General features: G+C 34.9%; 1 protein-coding gene across 21 annotated transcripts in view; it reads left to right on the top strand.

The window, feature by feature from the left end:
- The window catches only part of ZBTB20 (zinc finger and BTB domain containing 20), an 816,756-nt gene that overhangs the window by 39,021 nt on the left and 756,178 nt on the right, over nucleotides 1–21,557 (top strand). For 13 of the 21 annotated variants that reach the window (XM_021932942.2, XM_021932979.2, XM_021932991.2 and 10 more), the window contains exon 1: nucleotides 6,064–8,618. The exons of the other annotated variants lie outside the window; for them this stretch is intronic. The gene's annotated coding sequence lies outside the window, so the exon portion shown is untranslated. Of the gene's footprint in view, nucleotides 1–6,063; nucleotides 8,619–21,557 lie in introns of those variants that run through there. 21 annotated transcript variants of the gene reach the window in all.

Raw genomic sequence — 21,557 nt, 5'->3', positions numbered from 1 at the left:
CTGTGGGAATATTTTCTGTCTTATTAGGAAACTGCTGTGATTATAAAGGCTACAGTATATGGGCGAATGTGAGGCAATAACTTCATTTTTTCATTCTTTGATTCTTCATTCTACTACTATATAAGACTGTATAATATATATTTTCTTTTCCTGAAAGTTTGGAGAGAAGGAGAATATTTGCATCACAAAACATAAGCTTCATAGAATTTATTATTAGGCATTACTTAAAATAAATCTGTCCATGTTTACATTGGAAATTCCCACTACTCCTCTTCTTCCTCCCTTTCATCTCTGTGCTCCCTTAACTTCAAATTGTTACTCATTTTTTTATGTAGTACAGTTTAACCCCACAAGAATTATTCATGCCTCACTCTCTGACCCCAGCAGCTTATCAAGATGTTTTCCTCAAAGAGGACAATTCCATTGCTATGAAGTACTCTGAAGCCAACTTCAGGTTTTTACGAACACTTATGTTATAGATGTGAAGAAATAATAGATAAATGAAATATGAAGGGAAGCTGAATTTTCTTCTCAGAAATACTGTTTATTGAAATTCTGCTAGTTGTATGGGAATATCTTTTTTTTTTTTTTTTAAGTTCCAGGATACATGTGGAGAAATTCTACATTTGTTACATAGGTATACGTGTGCCATCGTGGTTTGCTGCATCTATCAACCCATCATCTCTTTTTAAGCCCTGCATGCATTAGCTATTTGTCCTGATGCTCTCCCTCCTCTCGCCCCCCCACCCTCCGACAGGCCCTGGTGTGTGTTGCTTCCCTCCCTGTGTCCATGTGTTCTCATTGTTCAGCTCCCACGTGTGAGTGAGAACATGCGGTGTTTTCTATTCCTGTGTTAGTTTGCTGAGGATGATGTCTTCCAGATTCATCCATGTCCCTGCAAAGCACATGATCTCATTCCTTTTAATGGCTGCATAGTATTCCATGGTGTATATGTATGACATTTTCTTTATCCAGTCTATTATTGGTGGGCATTTTGGTTGGCTCCATGTCTTTGCTATTGTAAATAGTGCTGCAGTAAGCATATGTGTGCATGTATCTTTATAGTAGAATGATTTATATTCCTTTGGGTATATACCCAGTAATGGGATTATGGGGTCAGAGGGCATATCTGGTTCTAGATCCTTGAGGAATCACCACATTGTCTTCCAAAATGGTTGAACTAATTTACATTCCCACCAACAGTGTAAAAGCGTTCCTATTTCTCCACAGCCTTGCCAGCATCTATTGTTTCTTGACTTTTTAATAATCCCCATTCCGAGTGGTGTGAGATATGACTACCTTTTTAATCAAACTTTTTTTTTTTTTTGACACAGTCTGACTCTGTCACCCAGGTTGGAGTGCAGTGGTGCAACCATAACTCACTGCTGCTTTGACCTCCTGGGCTCAAGAAATCCTCTCACCTTCTCACCTCAGCCTCCCGAGTAGCTAGGACTACAGGTGCATGCCATCACACACGGATGATTTTTTTACAGACATGCGGTCTCAGTATATTGTCCAGGCTGGTCTCTAACTCCTAGATTCAGGTGACCCTTTTACCTTGGCCTCCCAAAGTGCTGAGATTTCAGGCATGAGCCACTGCAACCAGCCTTATCAAACTTTTTATTGTGAAATTCTTTCAAACATACAGCAAAGTTGAAGATTACTTTTTCTATTTTTGTCACAAGATCTTAAGATAAGGATATGTTTAATATGTGACTTAATATATTTTTCAAAGCACTGTTTACTTGTTTATATCATCCTTATATCTCAAATTTATTGGTTTTCAATTAACCAAGGTTTATAAATGCTATGTACTGTTGTTTGTTTAGTCATTCATTCATTCAAGAAAACTTTTTTGAGCTTCAGTTATATTACAGGTGTACTGCCAGATGCTAGACCAACAAAGCTTAATAAGTAAGGCCTCTGTTCTGGGGGGCAGAAGGGAAGAAGGTGGCGATGGTGGGGAGGGAGTCTCTTAGTCTAGTAGGGAGGGGAGGCATATAAAATCCTCCAGCCATAATAACTGTACTTCCAGTTACATAGTTTTTATGTAATACTTTATTTTAGTTTTAAATTTAAACATTTGTTGATTAGAATTTAAATTAGATATACATCTTTTCCCATTTAAGGATGGTACTCCTGGCCTACTATTGTCCTTGGGCCCAATGGGATACAATTTTAAAACAGATGACCAAGGTTAAGTATTATTGCCTAATGGGCCGGGTGCAGTGGCTCACGCCTGTAATCCCAGCACTCTGGGAGGCGGAGGCGGGCAGATCACTAGGTCAGGAGATCCAGACCATCCTGGCTAACATGGTAAAACCCCGTTTCTACTAAAAATACAAAAAGTTAGCTGGGCGTGGTGGCGGGTGCCTGTAGTCCCGGCTACTTGGGAGGCTGAGGCAGGAGAATGGCGTGAACCCGGGAGGCGGAGCTTGCAGTGAGCCGAGATGACGCTCCACTGCGCTCCAACCTGTGCGACAAAGTGAGACTTGGTCTAAAAAAAAGAAGAAGAAGAAGAAAAAAGAACTATTGTCTAATTACGCCACATACAATTAACTTTATGGTGGTGTCTTCAGTGGCAGTCATTTACTTAGTGTAGCACTTACTCATTTTGACCCACTAATCCCAGACTTTTGCTCTCTGGGAGTGGTGGCTCACGCCTGTAATCCCAGCGCTTTGGGAGGCTGAGGCGAGTGGATCACGAGGTCAGGAGTTTGAGACCAGCCTGACCAACATGGTGAAATCCCGTCTCTACTAAAAACACAAAAAGTAGCCGGGCATGATGGCGTGCGCCTGTAATCCCAGCTAGTCAGGAGACTGAGGCAGAAGAATCACTTGAACTGGGGAGGCGAAGATTGCAGTGAGCCGAGATTGCACCACTGCACTCTTGCCTGGGCGACAGAGCGAGACTTTGTCTCAAAAAACAAACATACAAACAAAACCCCCAAAATACACCAATCCTTTACAATTGAATTCTTGCTTTTTTCATTCCTTTCTCAGCCTATAGAAAATAGGAAATGTTTTATTGTGTTTATTATTTAGTTCTTTAAACAATTATTTGCATTACTATCAGATATTTGAATCTTGAACTATGCAACCTTTAAGAATGCATGATAGAGTATGTATTTTAGATGGAGTTGCTGTACCATTAAACCAAATGTATTGAGAGCTATGGGTATTGAACAGCAAATTTTCACTATTCTGTGTTAGTAAGCCAGATAGAGTAAGAAATCATCAGGACTTATTGGATTTGACTCACAACCACAGAATCTTATGGCTGGATGGGGCCTTAACTATCTTTAGGTATTGGGTAAAACAGTATGGTATAGGGATTAAGCACATAAACTCTAAGCTAGACAGGCAGGGTTCAAATCCTATTATTATTATTATGCTATGTGATCTCAGGCAAGTCACTTAATCTCTCTTTTTCTTCGTTTTGAAAATGAGACTAAAAATAATTCCTAATCATAGGGCAATTGTTAGGCTTTAAAGAGTTAAGAAATAAAAAGTACTTAGAACAGTTCCTGGCACATAGTAAGCACTTAAGCATTGGCTATAATAACTATTATTATGATATGCTGTTCAATTCCATCCTGTTAAATTTATTATTTTTAGCATAGGAAGAAACTGAAACTCAGGATGGTTGCATGACTTGCCCAGGGTATGCAAGCTATTTGTGGCAATGCTGGGACCAGAACCAATTTTCTTTTGATTTATTGTTTAATAGACTTTATTTTTTTAGAGTAATTTTAGTTTCATAGTAAAATTGATGGGGAGGTACAGAGATTTCTCATATACCCCCTGCCTTCACACATGCACAGCCTCCCCTGTCATCAATATCCCCCACCAGAGTCGTATATTTGTTACATATGATAAGCCATCTTCGACATATTATTAATACTCCAGGCCCATAGTTTACATTAAGGTTCACTCTTGGGGTGTTGTGCCTTCTGTGGGTTTGAAAATAATGACGTGTATCTGTCACTATTGTATTATACAAAGTAGTTTCAGTGCCTTGAAAATCCTGTGTTCTTCTGTTCATCCCTCTCTCTACCCTAAACGCTTGCAAACAGTGAGTTTTTGCTGTCTCCGTGGTTTTGCCTTTTCAGAATGTCATATAGTTGAAATCATACAGTGTATAGATACATACAGTGTATAAAAGGCAATCTTTTCAGATTGACTTCTTTCACTTAGTAATATATATTTAAGTTTCCTACATGTCTTTTCATGGCTTGATATCTCATTTCTTTTTAGCGCTAAATAATATTTCACTGCCTGGATGTACCATATTTTACCCATTCATCTACTAATGGGTATATTAATTTCTTCCAAGTATTGGCGATTATGAATAAAGTTACTATAAACATCTGTGTGTAGGTTTTGTGTGGGCATAAGTTTTCAATTCCTTTGCATAAATACCAACCAGTGCAATTGCTGGACTGTATATGTATTTAGTTTTGTAAGAAGCTGCCAAACTGTCTTCCAAAGTGACTGGACCATTTTTCATTCCTACCAATAATGAATGAGAGTTCCTGTTGCTCCACATCCTCATCATCATTTGATGTTGTCATTGCTGTGAGTTTGGGCGATTCTATTACGTGTATAGTGGGATGTCGTTGTTATTTTTAATATGCATTTCCCCAATGACATATAATATGGAGCCCCTTTCATATATTTATTTGCCATCTGTATATCTTCTTTGGTGAGGTGACTGTTAAAGTCTTTGACCAACTTTTAATCACGTTATAATATTTTCTTATTGTTGAGCTTTAAGAATTCTTTGCATGTTTTAGATAACAGTCCTTTATGAGATACATCTTTTGCAAATATTTTCTTCTAGTCTGTGGCTTGTCTTTTCATTACCTTTACGGTGTCTTTTGCAGAGCACAACTTTTTAATTTTAATGAAATCCAGCTTATCAATTATTTCTTTCATGGATTATGTCTTTGGTGTTGTATCTAAAATAGTCATTGTGAAACTCAGAGTTATCCAGACTTTTTCCTATTTAGGAGTCTTAAGAGTTTTGCATTTTACATTTAGGTTTATGATCCATCCATTTTGAGTTAATTTTTGTGAAGAGTGTAAAGTCTGTGTCTAGATTTATTTTTTTTTCATGTAGATGTCCATTCGTTCCATCACCACTTGTAAATACTGTCTTTGCTCCATTGTATTGCTTTTCCTTTTAAGTCAAAGATCAGTTGACTATACATATGTGGACCTTCTTCTGGGCTGTTTTGTTCCATTGATCTGCTGTGTCTATTCTTTTGCCAGTACCACACATTCTTGATTACTGTAGCTTTATAGTAAGTCCTGAAGTTTGGTAGTTTCATTTGTCCAACTTTGTTCTTCTCTTTCAATATTATGTTGGTTATTTTGAGTCTTTTGCCTCTCCATATAAATTTTAGAATCAGTGAGTTCTTATCCACAAAATAATTTTCTGGAATTTTGATTGGGATTGAATTGAATCTATAGATCAAGTTGGGATAGAACCAGTTTTTAACTTTCAGTTTAGGATCTTTCTACAGAACCAAATTGCCCCATGACATATCAACAAATGAAGCAATTTAATTTAATAACTTTATAACTTCCATAGTATGGTAGTCAATTACAATGATTTCTTCAGTCCTTATTGTCTCCAGTCCCAACTAGGGAAAGAATATCTTGAATTCCAGTAAGTACTAACAATGTACCACTTATTGTGCTTTGAATCTAGTAAAATGTACAGACATGGGAAAAGTTTTGAGGTGTTGTACATTTTTCTTCTTCCTCTTCCTCTTCTTCTTCTTTCTTTCTTTCTTTTTTTTTTTTTTTTTTTGAGACGGAGTCTTGCTCTGTTGCCCAGACTGGAGTGCAGTGGCATGATCTTGGCTCACTGCAGCCTCCACCTCCTGGATTCAGGCGATTCTCCTGCCTCAGTCTCCCGAGTAGCTGGGACTAGAGGCACGTGCTACCACCCCCAGCTAATTTTTGTATTTTTAGTAGAGACAGGGTTTCACCATGTTGGCCAGTCTGGTCTCGAACTCCTAACCTTGTGATCTGCCTGCCTTGGCCTCCCAAAGTGCTGGGATTACAGGTGTGAGCCACTGTGCCCGGTCTCATTTTTTACTAAGGGAAAAGATTTGTTTTCCTTTTAAATTTAGCTCTCAGGTTGTTTTTTAGAAAAGAGCCTTCATGGTCCTTTATGTTCCTTTTGATTCCTGCTGGTAGAAATCAAATATTGTCTTCTCCTTTAATGAAAACAAAATGAAACAAAATAAAATACCTAGAACCTTATTTTAAAAATTCAGAAAATACAAATATCTAATTCAAATCCATCTGTCAAACTCTGAGGTTTATGTGTTTTTTAATTGACATTTTTCTTAACACATTTTAATAAATCTTCGGAGAAACAATAGGGCAATAGTAGAAAAGCAGAGCTGCCAGGCCAAATAGTGAGGAGGAGATACATGCTGGTACCTTGGGCACACTAAATATATTTTGGAAAAGTTTCTCTACAGACAAGTGACCTGAAGTCGGGGACTGTTAAATCATTTTTAGTGTGTGTCTGTCTCCACTTAATCATCCACCCTCGGGAGGGTAATATACTACTGCAGCACTAGAGAGGTTGAACTGGTGGATTACAATGAGACTAGAGTGGTCTGGACTCTTAGTTTCTTACTAGAAATTTTTCCAGGATAGTTTGTATAATGTATAGGTAGCTATTGCATTCTAATGTCTATGCTGTAGGTTATCCACCCTGAAAATAGCTAAAGCAATATTGATCTGTATTCTAAACATGACCCCAAATTTATTTGATGTTCTTAAAGATTTTTGTGAATAAGGTGAAGATACAGTTGATTTATAAGTTATATATTGAAAGAGTTATTTAATTTTTAATTGAAAACTGAGTTTTTTAAACAAAGGAATTGAAGCTTTTGTTTCAAGGTAGTTTTGTTTATGCAGAGAGACATATTCTAATTTTTGAAGCATGTTAATACACAAAACCACATACAAAGGATGATTTTTACAATTAATATACTTAGGATTATTGTTGCCAAAACGCAGGGTTTGAATAAGTCAAATGCACTAACATTTTTTATTTGTGTGTAAATATTCTTTAGAAAATTTTACCTGTATTATAATGTTCTTAAGTCCCATCTAAATCACACATAGCCAAACTGTATAGAAATATATTAAGGGAGATGGGTGTCTAGATAGATATAGTGCTAGAAGGAGATATGACTCATCAAGTAGAGTCTAGTTTTTAAAAATTGGGGGATGAGGAGACTGGCTTAAAACTAGTTCTGTTTTCTGATGTTTGTAATTCTATAGCTTCAAATATATCACTTACAGGAAAAAGGGCACCTGGGAATGGGGAAAGTGGGTGGGAAGCATATGATGGGGTGAGGAGTATAATAACAGCGTAACTTTGGAACTAGAATATAGGAAAAATCTGGTTAGAAGTATCAGACAAAGAAAAACTGTTTTTTTTTTTTTTTAAATCTTTTAAGGCAAGTTTATTTAGAAGCATTGATTATTTTTATTTTTCCCTCCTAATAAAAGATTAAGGGTAACTGCTGTAGTTTCAGTCCTATATTCTATGAAATCTTGTCCTGATTGTGATGGTAGCTTCTTATGGGATTTATTTCTGTCATTGTACCACTATGTACTATACGCATTGCACCTGTTCACACAGAGTACATTGCATTGTGATGTTTGTACAGCTAGATGCTTCAAATGAGAAGCCAATCTCCCTTCTTCTAGGGTCCTAGCCTATTAGTTACTTAATTAAGCTTAATTCTGTTTTGGTCTGTAATTTTGTAAGTCTGCAATTTTGTATATGGTCTTGATTTATTAACTGAGCCATGATTTCTTCTTTGCAGTTATCAGTTTCGTCTGAGATTAGTTTTCCTATTGTATGGAGTCTGTTTCTTACAGAGCCTCCTTTAAGACTGCTCTGACTTTAAAATCATTACTAGGCTTTTGTCAGAGCTGATTTGTTCACATTCTTCTCACATTAAAAAATAAATTTAAAAGATTGCATAAATAAGCTGTGCATTTCACTATTTCCTGCTTATATGCAAAAAATGTATTTATGATAATTACATGTACTGCTAGAACTGAAACAATACATTCCTCATAATGGAGCATAAATAAAGAAGGTGGAGCCAGCTGCTCTTAAACTGTTTATTTGCAAGCAATAATGATATAGAGAATATACCTTTTTCACTCTGTTAGCCTGGCAATACTGAACCTGTTGCTGCATTAGACGAGTTGCATTTTGCTGGATAGGGGAAGGAGAGCTGTCTGCTGTCTGGTAGGAGGGCTTTGTCTGTGCCTTTCTCTCTGTTTCTTTCTGTTTTTCTTTCTCTCTCTCTCTCTCCTCTTCTCTCTCTCTTACTCGCTTGCTCTGTCTCTGTCTCTCTCTCCCTCTCTTCCCCCCTCCCTCCTCTCTCTTGCTCTCTCTCTCTCTTCCCGTCTCTGTGGTTTGTAAGGTAGGTTGCAGTGTGTGTATATACACAACATCAAGAGCAGGAAAATGGACTCATTAGGGAGGCAGGCAGTCATTACCACTCACACTGTACTTCCAGGGAGACACCGATTATAAGAAGAGAAACTCAGCGCTGGGGAAGAAGGTAGGGCAGACAACTTTCTTAAAAAAAAAAAAAAAATATTCCTGCTTCCTCAATGCCCCCTCTGTCATCTCCTTTAGCCCCCAATGCCTTTATTCTTTCCTCCTTGAATTTTAATTTGCAGATTTAAGTTTGACAGAGCTAGTGCTAGCTTAAAATTTAGAACATCTGTAGGAGGCCTACCCTTTACTAATTTTCTTCCTACTTACTTAGGGGTGTGCCCTTGTGATTCAGTTTTGTTACTTTAAAAATAATTACAAACAAATCTATTTTTCTCACTAAAGTACCAAATAAATCAGAATCTTTCACTCTTTTAAAACAGACCCTTCCGTATGTTTGTCTCTTTGCTTTTCTTGTCTGTTTATGCAATTCCATCTGTCTGTCTATATATCATATTGTCCTTATTTATTGCTAACTCGGTTTTGTTAGTTATTTGCCAATGAGTTTTAGCTGCATTGCCAGTGTGGGTATTACTAAAGTGAGACTCTTGTTCTTTGTTTTATGTTGAAGTTTAAAGTCCATATTTACAGTTTAAATCCTTGAAGCAGGTTGAATACTTTTTGCCAGCATGTTTATTTAATGCCATTGGACATAAGGTGAGGGGTAGTTGCTGAGGGTGGGTAAGAATTGAGTAATTATTTTTGTCATCACACACATAGAAACATTGCATCTGGGGGATGTATTTTTAAACAAATAAGGTATTCTGTTTTCTAACTTTTATTTTGCAGATGGGCTTTTACATTTATAGGAATATCACTTTGGTTAGTAAGAATGTGAACTTTCTTAACAACCAGTTTTTATCCTAGGACAGTTTCCTTTTAGTATGTTACTGTTTATTTATGCTTGGGGAGGGTGGAGTGAGGGGCTGGCCATCTTTTTACAAAGTGGAAGCTATGAAGTATATCAGGCCATCTTGCACAACAACTGTAAGTATTCATTTAACATTTTGGGGAGCATAAATAATATATTTTTTATTTCAAATACAGTTTTGTGGTGCTTTCTTTTCCTTTATTTCTTTTTTTCATTTTATAGTGGGAAAAGTTACATTTCAAACTAGCAGACATTGTTGAAGAGTTTTCCCAGAATAGTGTTCTTCAAAATTGAAAGGATTATTTTAATAAGGTCCATTTGAAATGGACTTCTTAATGGAATTTTATTTCAGATTTGTCAAAGTAAAACTGCTATTCATTTGATAAAATTTGAGTCACATAGACACGCAAATGTTTCGGCATATACAGAGCAATGTTAGAAAATGGATGCTGATCTGTAGAGATCTTTGATAATAACAATCATCTTTTTGTAATAAATTATTTATTTAATAGAAGTGGCAGACTTTTTCCCCCCTTAATTCCATTAGGCCTCTCTGACAACACAAAGAAGTCCATAAAGCAATATTCTTAACCCACCTGGGACGCTAGAGCAGATTCCCAAACACATTCTCAAGGTTCAAACCTAGTAAAATGTTTATTAAAAATCCATTATTTCAGGAAGGTGATGAACTCTTGCGCTGAAAGACTTTTTTACCTCTTCTTTTAAAAAATTTATTCTGAGACTTTCATTTTGCTTATCTTGCCTGAACTGTTTTTTTAAACTGGATAGGCTGGCTTTGGCCAAGAGTAGTACAAATACTAAGTACGCTCAATCAGGTCTCGTCAGATTTTTTTTCCCTAAGGTCTAAGGGGAAGTTTAGGGGAGTCTTTTATGTTAATATGGTACACAATAATTTTGTTTATCAAATACAATTTTATATATACTTTATGCCATTTCCGACTGTGACCCAAAAATTTGTTTCAAAACTAATACTGTATGTTAAAAGTGTGCATGTCTCATGCACCTGTCATTTTCTATGTGAGCTTTGTGAGGACCATATAAAATTCTACTGTTTTTATCAATAGAAATCTTTTGTCTATGTCTTTATCAGTCATTCTCTTTTTCTGTACACACATATATGTAGTGATATCTGTGCATACATGTACATGTATGACACGAAGGCATACATGTGTGGATAAATACATCACAGCTTCTTTTCAGATACAATATTTTTAAAAATTTCACTTCATGTATGTTTATGTTAACCACAAGCAAACAAAAAATGGAGAGAGTTTCAAGAGAAAATGAAAATTTCCTTTAACCTTCTAGCAAGAATAAAAGCAAGTAATAATGTAGTCATTTTAATGTTTGGTTTAATTTTTAGAATGTGTCTATGTTTTCTTTTGCATTATAATTCTTAACCTTCAGTAGATCTAAAATATTTTTAGTATGAAAAATAATCTTGGCCTTTTCTGGAAGGGACTGTCACAGTCTAAATACAGAAGGACATTATAAAATATACATAAATAAACTTAAAACCACTGTACTCTACTGTATAGGGATTTGGAAAGCCGAAAGGCTTGCGTCACAGGAGCACTACAGAGTGCCAGAAAAATTCATTAATCAGCCTTATTGGTTAGAGTGGGCTCTTCCTATCAGCACATGATATCTGCCTGTTTAGATCCCCAAAGTCTTGGCCAGGTCACAGTGTGTTTCATTTTAATGTTGGAGCAGACAGTTATCTAACACACCCACATGAGGAAGTGCTCTAAAGAAGTTATTTCATGCTTTGCCATGCCCTGTAGCTAAAACAATTTGGTACTGAGTGACGTGTGTGTGCTTTTTAACTCCTATCTGATGAAAATCAGCTTTGGCTCTTTGAAAAGGACCAAACAGTAGATTTAAAAAAAAAAAAAAAAGGACACTTTGGGAGGCCGAGGCGGGCAGATCACGAGGTCAGGAGATCGAGACTATCCTGGCCGACATGGTGAAACCCCATCTCTACTAAAAGAAAATAAAAAAATTACCTGGGCATGGTGGCACACGCCTGTAGTCCCAGCTACTGGGGAGGCTGAGGCAGGAGAATCCCTTGGACCTAGGAGGTGGAGTGAGCCAAGATCGTGCCACTGTACTCCAGCCTGGTGACAGAGTGAGACTCTGTCTCAAAAAAAAAAAAAAAAAAAAAAAGGAATACCAGACCATATAATTCAAATGCTAAGCATTGCCAGTTTAAACTTTTTTTTTTTTTAAAACTTAAATCACTATGATTATTTTTAATGTAAAGGCTATATAGTGATTTATTGAATTTTACTCATTAGGGTTTCAAAAATTGCAGATATTTTTTATTCTGCACATTTTTATCTCCAGAAGTCTATATTCATCAAAAGGATAGCAGCTGCATACTTTCCCCATGAAATGTTAACAAATAAATGGCATTCCTGTTTATTTATCTATTTTTGAATTTTAATGATTAGTCCTTGTGCTAATTAACAAATTCTCGTATTCATAAAATCTGGCACTACATAAATATCTAATTGTGTGATTATCTACACATGTTCTGGCTTTCTATAAATATAGAAATTATCAGTGGATGTGTTCATGGACTTGCCCAACTCTCAGTAGTGGCCGGTCATGCTGCCACATAGGAAGCCAAATTTGGGCCCTGAGCAAACGTGTTACCCCAACATCTGGCAAGATATGTTGAAGCAGCAGCACCTGGCTAATATTGCTAACTAGTGATCTTTTCTGGCAAAAGAATAACTGGTGTTGATATTCTTTGAATGCTGCTAGCTCCTGGGTTCTTCAGCTTCAAGGGTGGCCTCAAAAGTCTAAATGTTGAAAATGGACGTTAAACCTGGCTTATCTTGGAGGTCACTTTAGAAATATATTTTAACAGGCTGCGTTTTTGGTGGGAAACATATTTTACTGTACAACATAAGTAAAATAGTGTCCTCATCCCTTACTTTCTTAACCAGTGAAGATCTAAGTTACCATGAGAAGTCACAAAGCACTGAAAAGAAACTCTAAATATTTTCATTTGCATGGCTATGTAACTATTTCAGGGACATTTTTAAAAATCAAGTATTACCTATATAGAAACAGTTTACCCTCCATCAAGGACAATAAACACTAGCAATTGGACAATTGTGTACCTGCCAGAGTTATTATTAAATTAGAAACCAAACCTTTAAAATAGTTTTTTTCATACTGTGTAAGCCATTTTTGTTATTTTATACAATTCCTGTGGATTATTTGCAATGCTAATACAGTCAGCATTTACATTTGATACTTTACACCAAGCTTTCAAGTCATATATAGGTGTGTAGGTATTTTACAAAACTTGAAACTTGTAATTTTCTTGAAAAACCCATTTCATATATTTCCATTGCTTAAATAAATTCTAGCATTTTGCATAATCGCCAGGAACTACAGCCAATGTCAAATAAACTAGCAAGATCAATTTTATTCTTTACCAAAAGCCTGAAGGCAATACACATATCCTAGATATTCTCGAGAATGCCTGAATTCTTTTTTTTCTATTACGTAGATATTACACATTAATCATCAAATAATGTTGATGACAATTATGTTTAATATATCAAAATATCCTTGAGCTCCCTTAGTTCTCATTCAGCATAGGCAAGCTGATAAGGCTATGGGAAGAAATATGCTATCTATAATTACTATCATGTATGTAGTAACCACTACAGCCTATGTTAGAAACAGTATTCAAGGGCTTATAAGAAAAAGGGCTTTTTTTTTTTTCCGCCACTCTAGCTGTTCAACTATAATAACGAATAAGTGGCATGCTATTTCTGTACTAAACTGTGGAAAAATTATGCTTGACTTTGGCTTCATAACGTCTCTCATACTCCAGGATCAAGCCTTTTGGTAATTCTATAGTTCATTTGAAAGTAATCAGCTTGAGGACACGGAGCTTGCCTTTCTGGAATCTTTTGACACTCAGTTGAAACTCTAGCCCTGGTGTTTTGTAGTTCAGTTAACCAATGCAACCTTTGTAATTGTCTTAACTTGGGGAAAGCTGGCTACTGATTTTCAAGTGAGAATACTGAGACAAGGAACAAGAACTATGAGTTCATTGATTCATCTAGTTTCCAGAGGGAAGAAGAACATATTTTTATTAATTCTGAATATTCAATCTTACCTTTGAAACTCTGATAGAAAATGTGGTAATTATAGCATAATATGTTTACCTTCTTGGTATTGGAAGTAATTTTGGCACTGAATACTTCTGTGTCTTGAGATATGATGAATTTAATGTTCATATTATGCATTTAAAAGGTCAGTCTATTTGGAAGTTTTTATATTGCATTACTAATGTAAGGATTTACATTCAATAAATATAAAATTATGGTATGAGGTTGAGATTTTGGGATATCAAAAAGATGCCCAATTGGTTGTAACTAAAAATGTAGAAATGGCAATAATTATGAATCTTATACATAGTAGCACTATTTTGTTATGGGGAAAATTCTTAATTTAAACTTTTTAAAATCAAACATTTAAAATTATTTAAATTTTAATTTTCTCTAATTTTTAGAAGGCTTTACTTTTTTGTTTTTTACTGAATTAGCTTAGATATTTGCCATTTTTACCTTTTCAAAAATTTTCTGTGAATTACTGTTGTAATTAAATTGTGATTTGTTGTTGCAATTCCTTTTATAGTATGAGCTTCTTTCCTATAAATGGAATGTAATTAAGAGAAAATTAATGTTGTCAGTTTTTTCAGGTAGCAACTTGAAACTTTGTAAAAAAAGAAAAAAAAAAGCTATTACTAGCAGAAAACTAGAAATGTTCCAGGCTATGTAATTTTTCTGGTTGATATATATATGTGTATGTGAAAACTATGTGGCTGTCATTTTAAATAAACAAAAATACCTTATTTAGGGACATTTAAACGGTGAGAAAAATGTTCCTTTCTTTTATTGTTTAAATAGACTAGACAAATACGTTTTAAGGGTGACTTTATAAAATTTTTGGGTTTTTTTCTTCTTAAATACTGGACACATTAAAATTCTTCTTGGCCCAATAAATACACTCTGGTTCTGAACATATTTACTAATTTCTCCATCTTCTTGGTGACTTTTACCTATTATCTTAGCTTTAGGTAAGGCAAAAATAACTTACTTTTTATATTAGTTCTTACTTTCTCTAGTTCTCCAAATCAACAATGATCTTTATCCCCTCACCTCATTTCTAGAAGGGAGACAACTAGAGATGATTAAGAAACAAGTAGAGATAAGTTGAGATAATGTAAAGGGATAAAGCTGAGGGTACAGGGGTAAAGCTGAGGTTAGCTGAGGGGTTGGTGCTTTTGAAGCTTCTAAACTTAGAAGTATAATGAAATAAAAATACTTTTTCCCTAACTCCCGTTAAAAGGCATTTGACTTATCTGTACAGCATTGGTTTTTGCATCTCTCTAAAGCATATCTATCTAAATTCCCTCTGCACTCCAAGGCAGATTCCAGTGGTACCACCAAAGAAGATCATAGAAGAGAAAGTCAAAACATCTCACATTTCTAGAACATCCACTGCCAAGTTTCCTTCATACCTTTTGCCCTTTAATTCTTGGATTCGGAGTTGTGAGAAGATTTTTATAGTTGGTGGACAGATTTAATTTGTTCTGATAAGAAGCTTTACCAACAAAGCATTTCCAAAACATGCCCCCAAACTGCATCACATGCTGAATTAAAATAGATGAAGTGATTAGCTGAATAAATGTACGTGTGTTTCCTTTTTAAAAACAAAATAAAGTCAAATAATTTATATGAAACAAAACAAAAAACAACTCTTCTAGCAGTCTGAATGGATTCAGGTTTTGTTTCACATAATGGCTTTCTGAAACCATTTTTTGTATAGTAATTTTGACCAGCACATTCCACCTATTCCCTACCCCACTTGCTTTTTTGCTTTCTAAATGTTGAATGAATATAATTCCTTAATATAAAAATAATTGTGTTCTTATAACACATTCAAAATATACCTATGGATATGAAGATGTGGTAGGGCCTATACACAATAGTTTCATTCATATCACCTTAGCCTGAAAATATATGAATAAAAAACATTTTAAGAAATTATTTTCCTGGTATGTTGAAAGAAACTTTATGGTGTGGTATAAAAAGCATTTCCTGGGGAATCAGGAGGTATTAATCAATACCAAAAAGGATTTAAAGTGGTTAAATCTGGAGGTCTAGTTTTTTGTTCTGATTTTGTGACTTTGAGTAAATCACCATCTCTCTGTCCCTCAGTTTCCTTCTTGTAAAATGAGGGGGAAAGCTTTTTAAAATATTTTTTCATCTTAAAGACCGTATGATTTTAAGTAGTTATATATGTAGATAATCTTGCTTGCATTTTCTGTCTAAAAGTCACAAATAAATGGAGAAAAGTTAGAGTGGGTAATAAGGGAAGAATAACAGACATTTATGTGGCTTGAGAGAGCACAGGCACCTTAACTTTGTGATGATTTTTCTTAGCTTAACTACATGTCATAATGTATTATTGAATGTGTTTAATGATTGAATGAATGCCATAAACCAAAAATTGTTGTTTGTCAGACAAGCGGACTTAATTGCCTATGGGTGATTTGGTAAAAGAACTGTTTTTGATGGAATGAAGTGCAACATGGTTACTATGGCTCCATTCCTCTCCACTGGCCACTAGATGGAGAGGCGATCCGCGTCCACTGCCTTGCCAATAACAAGCAGTTCACTTCTGACTTCCTAATGGCAAAGCTGCACTCTATGCCTTTGGACATTTCTATGAATACACACATGACATTTTGGGGAAGTCATCAGAGAATATGTCCTATTTCTATATAGGCATGATATGATATTCATGAAATGCAAAATACTCCTCTTTAGGCCAGTGTTAATGTTGGTAGACCCAGAAGGCGGCCAGTATTACTACTCGTGTTAGTTGTCACAATAGGGTCTATTTTGCCTCTTACAAATTTGTCCATTTAGAAGGGACCCTGAAATGAATGTCAGCACGACAGTGCCACCTTGTGTCCCTGTTGCTGTGCAAGTAACTGATGCATGAGTCAGTGAAAAAAAAAAAAAAAGAACAGGACATTTGCAAAAAATTGGCAAATTGTTTCAGACCCTGATTTCGTAGTAGCTGTACCAAAATTCTATAATATATTTTAGTTTTCCAAAATTGTTTTTACTCAAGGAAAAGTTAGGATGTGTGCACTTTACTACTTTTCTCCTACCAGTGTATAGAAAAAATTCTTTAACAATTCTAGGCATAAACAGGGATGCATTTAATTTAGAATTGGAAATGGAGAAGACAGGGATTGTCAGAGATATTCACTTAAGCTCAGTCATTTCAGACACTGAGGTGCTCCTTCTTTCATATTCCCACAGCAATGTTTATATGCATAACTTGGCAATATCAGCTCTCACATTGTATTGCCATTGTTTGTAAGCACATCTTCCAACTAAACCTTGAGCTTCTTGAGGATAGCGTCTGTGTCTTATTCATCCTCCAGAACCTTCTATTGGCATTCAGCACAGAGCTATACAAATATTTGAGGTCTAAACAAATGATTATGTCTAGCTGGTTTATAACATTCTCATGTGTATATATGTGTGTGTTATATATATGTTATATATATATTTTATATATATATATATTACACATTTCTTTGTTGTAAATAAATTTGGAGCCTTTTTACTTTGGAAAAACAGCTTCTGATACCACTTCCTGCCTAAACATCCCTTTATAAATTACCTTCCTCCTTTTTTATTAAAATGACCATTTTCTCTTTTTGATTATGAAAACAAGGCATTGCCTATTCACAAGTGTGTATTGTAATTGACTTTGATGTAAAGATAATTTTTTTTTTTTAATTCTAGCTTTACAACAAATTTGCTATTATTTGGGGTAACGTAAGTTTTTTTTAGGTCTACTTCCTATGTATAAAATGAGTGGACTGGACTAGTTGATTTGACAGGATTTTTGTAGGGACTGGGCAAATGTCAGTATTATTCTAGCTGTGTATTTAGTTGTACTTTTTAAAGTACCATCATAGCTGAGAAGGAAATTGCTAGCCTTTGAAAGTACTATTTGATATTTCATGTTTTAGAAGAGGAAACTGAGGCAAAGGGGCTTATAGGGGATTGAATTGCAAGTAGGCAGGGTAAATAGTATTATAATGGATGAGTATTCCAATTTTTTATTTGTTTTTCACTTTTTTGTTCATTTGTTTTTGGTTAATTGAGCTCCACCCTCCTTCTATTCTTTAACCATATAATAAATAAAGTACAATGAACTTATATAGTAAGATGAACCCACAGGTTGGTAGAGGACTATGGCCTACTTGCAGTTTAGAGACTCTCATGCTATTTTGAGTTTGATTCACAACGCTTAGAAATGAATCCTAAGTTTTAAATTTCACACAGTTTTGCATGAAATTTACATCTAGAGGTTTCAGTCCACATATCACCAGAAATACCAGCAAACTTATGATTGGGAAAGTTGCATAAACTTTTTAAGAGTTTTCTTATTGGCGGAAATGTGTGATAATATATATTACCTTTCCTATCTACCTCACAAGGTTATTGTAGGGATTAATTAAGTTAATATATATGAAGTTTCTTTACAAATAGTAAAGTAGTATACAAATATTATGTATTGGCATTACTGCTCTAATTAAAGAAGGAATGGATAATAAAAAACTAAGTCAAAGCAAAACACACACATTTAAGAAACACTGAAACGCATGGCATTTCCTAGGTGAAATGCTTTTCTGTGCTGGTAGACCCTCTGTAGATGACTTAAAATGTTATCTCTATTTCCCGTTTTGATTTTGAAACCTGTAATAATAATGATAATACTTACCCTAAAACTAATATTTTCTTTAGGTAAAATTTTTACCCATCATTCATAAATTTTGACAGTAATGTTTATTTAAAAATAGAAGGAAAATGTTTAAATAGCCAAATATGAAAAAAATTCTTTTCAATATTATTGTACTATATTCTAGTCCAGTGGTTCTCAAACTTTAGTTTACACAAGATATTCTTCAGATTTTTGTTAAAATTCAAATTTCTGGGCTCCATTATTAATGGAACTCAGGCATCCTGAGTTGTAGCTAGCCCACATACTTGAGAAAACTCGACTTTAGTTGATTATTATATGTCGTAATCAGCTAAGGGATTTTAAAATACACAGATTCCTAGGTTCTACTCCCACATATCTAAAATTGGAGTCTCTAGACTGGTATTTGGGCAACTATATTTTGCAAAAACTACCCCAAAGATCCTAACAATATTGCAAGGTTTGAGAATCATTACTCTTGTTTCTAGGGTATATTGTTAAAATATATTTACTGTCACACCTGAATTTATCCTCATCTCTCACATTATGCCTTAACTAAACATAATCTTACTTTATGTAGGAGGCCAGAGTTGATACTGCTATATAAGAATAAAGTTTAGGCTTGAAAACCAATTAGAACTCTTGTCCTATGATGCCAAGATTAAGGAAGTGAGATATTACTAAGCACCTTTCACACAAACTGTTTAATTTAATCTTTGCATACAACAACTTTGTTGCATACACTGGTTTTCTGCCTATTTTTTAGATGAAAAAACTGAAGCTTACAGAAAAAATTGCCAAATTCACACAGCTGCTAAGAGTCAAAGCCAAGATTTAGTCTCTGTTCTTTCTATTACATCCTATTATATTTTTTCCTCATTCAGTAAATCTTTACCAGGTTCCCATTGTGTTAAATGATAATGTCTAACTTTGGGCACCACATTAGCCCCTGACATGCTATCATAATTGTTGCTTAGACCATGTAAACTGAGTTTTGAAAAAATTTTTCTATTGAAGAATGGTTTTTAGCTGGATGTAGAATTCATGTGTTCTCAATGGTCAGAAGGGGTCTAAATTGTAGTGATAATGATAGTTAATGAATTGTTAAGGAACTTTGCCTATGGGATCTCTTTTAACCACCATGCCTTTGCTATGAGGTATTTCTTAACCCTATTTAAAGATGAGGAAAGAAAGATTTAGAACGGTTAAGTGGTTTACCCAAGATTGCAGATCTAGTAAGTGGCAGAACTGGGATTGAATTCCGGTTCACTCTAATTTTCACAGCAAAGTTAACCAGTAGTATATAAAATTTCTGACTCTGCTTTGCAGTTACTCTTCAGAATCAGGCTGTTCCTCTATTTGTTGAGCCACTAAATGCTAATTAAACTTTGTGGGATTTAAGTTTGTTTCCTTTGTAGGGAACAAACCATTTTGCCACACTTAATCAGTCCAGTAATTTCTTAAATCTTGTAAAGTTTGGAATTAATAATGCATAATCCTCTAGGGAAATCGGTTGAAGTGAATAATCTTTTGTTTGTATTTTTATTTGAGAGTTAAAACTCTTGGATGGGACAGATTATTTGAAGAAAAATTCCAATTTTACCTATTATGACACACTGTGAAACACAACAATTTCGTGGAATATCCATTGTTATTGGTCTTGAAATATTTGGTTTGCATTTTAATTTCAATGAAAGTGTTAACAGCATCAATGCCTCAGTGCTTCATAAAATCTAAAAACTGACTCCTGAGCATTCCTGATGTTCTTGTCTGAAAAAAACAATGCCTCATAGTATAAAAAGACAGCACGTGTATGCCATATAGTATACAAACTTGTACAATTTCTCGCTTATCCTGTATGAATAGTTAAAAATGTAATTTTTATATATTTTCATACATTTAATAATATGCAAATTATTAACATGCAATAAAATGCAGTAAGGGCAGTCACAATTTAAAGGAGGACTGAAATATATCCTTTAGGTGTGAAAATAGTGATTTTATAAATTTAGATATGTGTACACTTTTGGGATACTCTTAACAACTCTCTATGTATTAAAAGGTCCATTTTTTAAAAAAGAAGACCCACAAAATCACCAACCGGGGATATAGTCTTGTCTTTAGCAAAGTTTCAAGTTTATTTGAAATTTGGGATTATATTTCAATTTTCTTCTCTAAGAGTGGTCTTTTCTCAAATGGCATTCTTTCAGAATACCATCAGAGAAGAGAGAAGAATGAAAACCCAAAGTGAAGAACTTCACCTATAGTCCTTTTTCAGATGTAGAAATTAAAACATGATTTTGCAGAAAGTCCCATTTAGCAGCAGAGCATGAATTGGAAAATTTGGTCAGTGATTTATTTAGGCTCCACAGGGAAAATCCTGTAGGGCATTTTTTGAATATCCTAAATTTATTTTGATTTGAGACCAGCTTACAGGGCATGTCTATCTTAAAACAGTTCTCCATTTTCCTGAGAAAAATTCCAGTGGAGCTAGTTGTGGGAGGTAGTATCCCAACAATGAACCTTTTGGGGCCAAATAAGCGCTTTAACACAACTTACTCCATCCCTTTCCTTAAACCAAAGTCTGTCTTGCCCACTGGGCATGTTTAACTTTGACTGCTAATTTTATTTCCCTGCAGAGGCAAAGGAGACAGGAAAAAGGAGGGAAAATAACTGATGGCATGTGGGTGAGGTTTTGGCCAGGAAATAATTTTTAAAAGATCCTAGCCAGTATAGGGATGCAGGAAGCAGTTGGTGCCTTAAGCTGTATTATGCTTGCATCACAGATTAAGAAGTGGAAGCCAGTTAAAGTTAAATAACTTGCCCATGGTTACACAGCAGTTTTCAGTGTTGGGGTTGTTACTAGGAACTAGGTTATTCATTGCTCCAGTGAGTAAATTGGACAATCCAGCTTTTTTGGTTGATAAATATGCTCCCCTAATATCCCTACTCACCTCTTCTTTCCTCGTCTCCTTTGGCTACTGTCTTTTAACATCTAAAAAAGTATTCTGCTGATAATCTTAGGTGTAGAGGCTAGTTATTAAATATATTTAGACTATTAAAACCATTTAGAATTAGCTGAGCTGTAAGGACAGTGTGCGTCATGTTAAGCCTTTTTTCTCTATTTTATTTGGATCATGTAAGTAATGAAGATAGAACTGAAAAAAGGAAATGTCATTGAATAAGTAATTCTGAGCTCATGGCAGAGCTCTAAATGTGAAAAACGTGATGGACACCTATTTAAAGATAGGCCATTTTTATCTTTACCTCCTAATTACGGTTATCTGA

The sequence above is a fragment of the Papio anubis genome, chromosome 2, assembly GCF_008728515.1.
Source record: "Papio anubis isolate 15944 chromosome 2, Panubis1.0, whole genome shotgun sequence".
Taxonomy (NCBI): domain Eukaryota; kingdom Metazoa; phylum Chordata; class Mammalia; order Primates; family Cercopithecidae; genus Papio; species Papio anubis.
Note: the sequence above shows the minus strand (reverse complement) of the source record. Positions and strands in the feature narration are given on the sequence as shown.